Source organism: Lycium ferocissimum, chromosome 3 (assembly GCF_029784015.1).
Source record: "Lycium ferocissimum isolate CSIRO_LF1 chromosome 3, AGI_CSIRO_Lferr_CH_V1, whole genome shotgun sequence".
Taxonomy (NCBI): Eukaryota; Viridiplantae; Streptophyta; class Magnoliopsida; order Solanales; family Solanaceae; genus Lycium; species Lycium ferocissimum.
Window position 1 is genome coordinate 39,476,785 of NC_081344.1, and position 6,709 is coordinate 39,483,493.

Genomic DNA, 6,709 nt, shown 5'->3' on the forward strand with positions numbered 1-6,709 from the left:
GTGTCCGAGTTGTACCTGTTTTGACATTATGATTTTATCATGTTCTTACTAGTGTATATCTCATGGGCAAAATACATCAAATGCACCCTCAACTTGTCTCGAAATGTCGAATTCACACTCCAACTAATCGAACGACCTATTACCCCCTACATATATAAAAAGTGAATTTATTACCTCCCTGAAACATCAAAACCAAATGTTGTGATAGGCAGTGTTTTGCACGCGTCGCCACGTCAACACCGCATCAGTGCCATGTTATAAGTCTATTGTATTTTTTAATTCTTTACTCTTTCTTTGCTTTCACAATTTTTACATTAGTTAACACTAATTAACTACTAAAATTCCTAAATAATTGTGATCTTTTTCATCACCAGAATCTAACCCACTCACGTTCCCCTCTGCCTGCGACTTTTAATCGTAAGATTTACAATGGAGTGGCTTATAATTTTGCTATGTATTTTTTTGGTTTTTTATTTTAATTAGGCATGATGTGAAAGAAATCCCAAGTGCGATTTGGTCGGAAAAGTCTAATTCCGAGAAGATTCATTTTTCTGGGTTCTTTTGTTTTCACTCATTTTGTTCTTCTAAGGAGTGGGTCTCTTTTTTTTCTTGTTGGCTGGATTATGTTCGTTTTACCTCCATTGAAGTCCTTTCGTAAGGATGTGAGTTTTCCGGCGAGGCGGTGGCTAATTCAGTGTAAGAATGGGAGTCTTCTCTTATGAGTTTTCGATGGGTTTAGGCAAAATAAATCATGAGTTTTATGGAGAGATTGGACGGGGTTTCCAGAAAGAGTCGTCGTCTTCCCAATGGTTTTCTCCGGTGGGTTCTTCGATGAGTTTGGGCAGAAAACATAGATTTTATGGAGATTTATGGAGAGGAATCATTAATTTTTCGATGGAAGTCGTAGTCTTCTCCATTACCTTTAACTTTCCTCCTTAAAAATTCTCTTTCAAAGTTTGCGAGATTGTCGCTTTGTCGAAGATGTCTCGAAGGTGAAGAAGACGAAGTGGTGCTGAAGAAGATACAAGGAGGAAAGAAGAAGTGGGACCCACAAATAAATAAATAAATAAATAAATAAATAAATAAATAAATAAAAAGAGGAACCTAAAATAATTAATTGTATGAGAAACAGTTAATGTATTAAGAAGAAGTTGAAGAATACTTTAGTTATATAATGGCCAATAAAATAGTGACACGTGTATAATTCTGTCATTTTAAATTAAAGGAATCCTTCTCACGCACCTTTAGGAAAGTGAATACACTTTCTTTGCCATATCACGTTTTAGGGAGGAAATAAATTCACTTTTTACATGTGTAGGGAGGTAATAGGTCGTCTGATAAGTTGGGGTGTGAATTCGACATTTCGAGACAAGTTGAGGGTGCATTTGATGTATTTTGCCATATCTCATGGCTTTCCTTAATGAGATTGTGGTTTCCAATTTGAATTATTATATTTTTGTTTATACTAGTTGATTTTTTGCTATTCTTTATCTTTTTCTTTTTTTTTCCTTTTTTGGTTATTTTATGTTGGAATTTTCTTCGTTCTATTTTAAAAGATAATTCTAGGCTGGGGTTGCATTTGCAGTTCAATAAATTAGATATCAATATTCGAATTGAGACAAAATTAGATTGTTTGATTCTCATAACTTTAATTTTTTTTAACGAATGAAATATTATACTATATGATTAACGGGATTTCATAAAATGAAAAGAATAAGTAAAGGAATAGATTCGACTATATGATTAACGGGATTTCATAAAGTGAAAAAAATAATAATAAAGGAATAGATTCGAAATCAACATATTTTTTAATCACATATTCTAAAATTTAAATACTATATCTTAAATCAAGTTCAAGCAGTAGTTAGACAATTTTGGCAGCCAATTATAGGGTGATATTGTATGTCCTCCTCTTTAACAAGCTTGGTAGCCATAGACAATTTGTTTTAGCTTTTAGTTCTTTATATCCCCTAATTTTATTAATTGTACCTAGGCCTGCGCACAAATCGGTTCAACCCGAATTTTCGAACCGATTCGAAACAATTCGGATAATACAATTTGATTTCGATTTACAAATGCAATTGTAAAATATTACGGTTTACCCGTTCGAATACAGTTGGCTTTAATTATCAACCGAATCGACCCGAACAAACCGAATTTATATGTCACTAATGACTAATATGACTAATACTCTAATAGTCTAACTATATATACGCTTAATACTTAATAGTGAAGTAATATTTATTTAACTTCAGAAGTGGTGCAAATGAATGTCTGCATGCACACCTTGCACTGGATATTCATGGCCTTCTTCGTTGGCCTCAAGCTGACTTCCCTTTTGGTCTTTCATCTTTTCAGCGTTCTTCTCACGAGCCATCTTTTCCTTTTAGCCATTACCTTCACCCATGTTTTTTTTTTTGTTCTTTGATCTTCGACTGTACAAATTAGAGTTTTTTTCTTTTTTGGTTTTTTTGAGGATGCAAACTGAGTTATTATGCTTGTCTGCTTGCAGGTTACAAGATGCTGGATTATTAATTTGGTATATGTAATGTGGTGTTGGCGGATTTGTATACCTGCACAAGTTTTCAAGCTCTTGTTTTGCTATTTATATGTTATTATACTTGCAAGTTTATGATTTTTTTCTTGGTTAATGTCTTGGTTATAAGGCTGCAAATTTAGGATCTCATTATTTTTTGTGGTGTTTACTCTAAAACTAAAATGAAAATAGTTACTTGTTTAAATTTTGAATAAACCGAACAAACCAATTTGTGTAACTGAACCGAAATAATAAAAAACGAATCGAATTGAACCTAAAATGGATCGAGTTTGGTTGAGAATTTTAGAAAGTCGAAATTCGAAATTTCAACTCGATGATGGCCAAAACCGAACCGAACGAACCGAACCGATTCGTGCACAGGCCTAACTGTACCCCTTATCTGATATTCCATAATTTTGTAGTGAGGCTTGAAGTGGCTTCATCTTACACAGTGTTAATTTTGTTTTCTCTCACTCTGTACAATTTCTTTTCCATTCCATTAATTAATTACTCCCTGGCAAGTTATCAAATTTGTTTTCTCTCACTCTGTACAAGTTCTTTTCCATTTTATTAATTTATTACTCCCTGGCAAGTTGCAAGTTAACAGAGAAGATCAAATTGGTTAGAAATTTGAAATAGTGATGAATAGTAGGATAATAATTAATTATTGTCCGAGTTCTGCCTGTTTTGACATTATATTATCACTATATGCGCGGTGAAACATCTCTTTTTATAAGTAAAGGTAAAAGAATTATAATATATAATAAAAATAAATTCCAAGAGTGTTGTCTAGTGGAACTGTGGTTACCTATCCAGGGGAAGCTATCAAGAAGGATGCAAAGAGACAAAGTAGGATGGATAGACACAAGGGAGTTTCAAATGTTGAGGAGCAGAATAAGGTTAATTCAATGGAGAAACTCAACAATAAGATAGATGAAGGAGTTACTAATCAAAACAAGTTTGATGTATTATCAACGTTGATGGAAGAAGGAGAGATTTGTCAAGATGATAAGGTTCCTGATCAATCTCTGCAAACTACAAAGGACTGGGTGGAAAGCAATTTTAATGTTGTGCATAAGTCCAATTCAGGGCAAGAAGCAAAGGGGATGGAGAACAATTCCAACAATGAGGAGGGTACTGGCAATGGTTTAGAAGCTAAGGAAGCAGATTTGACCAAAGAAGAGGAAGATAAGATTGGATTTACATCAGATGTGGACACTACTGTGGTTAATAGGGAGCAGATGTCTATAACAGCTCCCATGGATGATTCTGCTAAGGTCAACAATGTGGAAATTATTGAGAATACATTGCATGATTCAGAGGTGGTGGTAAACAATGTCAACAATGTGGAAAGGGAAGACAAGGAAATAGCTTTGATCAATGTATATGAAGAAAAAAGTTGTAATGCAGCTGTTGATCTGATTGTTCCATCAGAAATCATTATGTTGGAAGGGCATAATGCAGCTAATGTTGGTACTGTTGAACCTTCAACAAGTAGCACTATGGAAGCAAGGGTGGAGAGGATTAGCAGTGTGGATATTGCAGGCAAGATTTCTCAAGACAAAGAAGTGGATGTGAATATTGAGAAGGAACAGAAGTTTTGTAATACAGCTAAATTTGCTATTCTTGATCCATCAAAGGTCAATACTGAATTATGCTTGATGAAGCTGGCTTGGATAATGTTTTATCTCTAGGATCAGTTGAGGGATTTGGTAAATCTGTTGGGATTGCTAAGTCAGATACTGGTGATAATAATAATGAGATAGCTGAGTCGAGTGGTAGTGATCAAAGTAAGGAGGATAATACAAGGCAGATTCAGAGGGAGGGAGATTCAGAGGGACAATAATGATACAAATGCTCAGATAGTTGATATTCAAGCAAAAGAGATAATTGTAGATGAGTATATTAAAGGGGATAGCACAGATTTTATACAAAAGAATTGTCACGACCCAACTAGAGAGCCATGACAGGTACCCCGTACTAGCCTACCGAGCACCTCTAATCTGACATTCCATTCTGATTACTAAGTGGGCCATATGGATAATTTGCAGATATCATGCTTAGTACGGTCATCATTGACAATGCCCACAACCAAATGCCAACAAGACTTACCAAAATATTATACAACACTGAGAGATGGTAAAGTTAGAGAATATCTAATTACATACGTCTGTCTACGAGCCTCTAAGTAGATTACATAAACCCATAAGATGGGGCAGGACTCTGCCATACCCAAGTGTATATATATAAAGAGTAGTACCAATAATTACAAATTCCGAAAACAACCGGAGCTCTTCCAAGGTGTCGCTGACGGAGCTCATAAGAATCAGACGCGTCTACCTGTTTACCTGTGAGCATGAACGCAACGTCCACAATAAGGGACGTCAGTACGAACAGAGTACTGAGTATGTAAGGCATGAACAATAATATAATAAGACACATGGTGCATATCATGAGATAAAAGGGTAACCTGTACATCTGAGTGCCTCTTAGGGCAGATACCATGCATACTTAGCTTTTCATAAAATCTTTCTCATAGATATGCATCATAGTAGTACTGCGGAACGTGCAGCCTGATCCATAAATATGTAATAGTGCCGAGGAACGAACGGCCCGATCCATTTAACCATATACCCCGCGTCCGGGACGATATCATAATATACCAACTGATCAGGTGGCTATGCGTATATAATGCCTCGCCCTTTTTCCTTTCCCCATAAAATCATATAGATACATATAAGCATATATAATATAAATAGCATGCATGAGAGCCCAATTAAAGGTTGTTACTTTATCGGAGTGACGTAAGGTCGATAACCTCCGATTATATTATGGAATAATTATCATCGCTATATATCACCTTGAAGGAACAATTATTCAGAGGTGAGATCAACAATAATGAATAAAATCGAGAAAATCATGAAATAACTCAACATTCTCATAATAACATTGAAATCATAAACTTGGAACCTTTAAACATAAAATCATCATTATCATTGTAATCATCATAGAAACATTCTCATCTTTAACATCATGAGAAGCTTTAAGAATCATAAACTTCTAGCTTTTGAAAAAAAGGAGGTTATGGAAACATTTATGGAATCATAACAAATGAATCATGCCTTTAGAAAGAAAAGGGACTAGCCTTAACATACCTGTCCGGCCTCCAACTACAGTGCTTATTCGTCTGAGCTCGTAAGTCTACATTTAAGAGGATGCACACTATTGTTAGACTCATTCTAGTATACTTGCCCTAAGGTTTCAAATTAGGCTATTCTATATCCTGTCGAAAATCGGGCAGCATCTCCCCTATTTATATGCCTAGCCCGAAATCATAATCCAACAACCAACAACAATAACAACAATACCAACATCAACCACAATATTATCAATACCAATAGGCTCCATAAAACATCCCACACGATGTTTTCTAAATTTCTCAACCAACCATAACAACATCCATAATACCAATGTCACGACCCGACTAGGAGGCCATGAAGGGTACTCGGAGCTGACTACCGAGCACCACTCATTATGCTAATCATCTTACCCAACCTGAACATACACAATCTCTAAGGCAACACATACATATATATGTAAGCTCTCACGGCTGCAAAAATGATATACAAAAATATACACTGATATATTCATGAGACAACTACTACCCACGCGTACGTATCTACGAGCCTCTACTAGAGTACTAAGACATAAGGACGGGACAGGACCCCGTCGTGCCCAAATATATACACAAAATAATGTATCCAAAATGGCACCTCCGGAATAGTGGAGTGCTCCTGTAAATCTGCTGAGTAGCTCCTAGGAATCTGGGCCACCTCCATGTTGTGGGCATGAATACAGCGTCCAAAAAGAAAGGACGTCAGTACGAATATTGTACTGAGTATGTAAGGCATGAACAATAATAACATATCCAAGAGATAAGGGAACATCAAGTAAGGAAACAACCTGTAACTGAATGTCACTTAAGACGGAAAAATGCATGCTAACTTACATCATAAATAACATCATATCAAGTATGTACATATATAAGCTGCCCGACCATATAGGTACGGTGTGATCATCATTAGCCCGCGTCCAGGCCTCCCGCGTCCGAGGTAACCATCTCATGCCGCCCACTAGTGGTGTCTGCTCATGCCATCTAGACATGGTGTATAT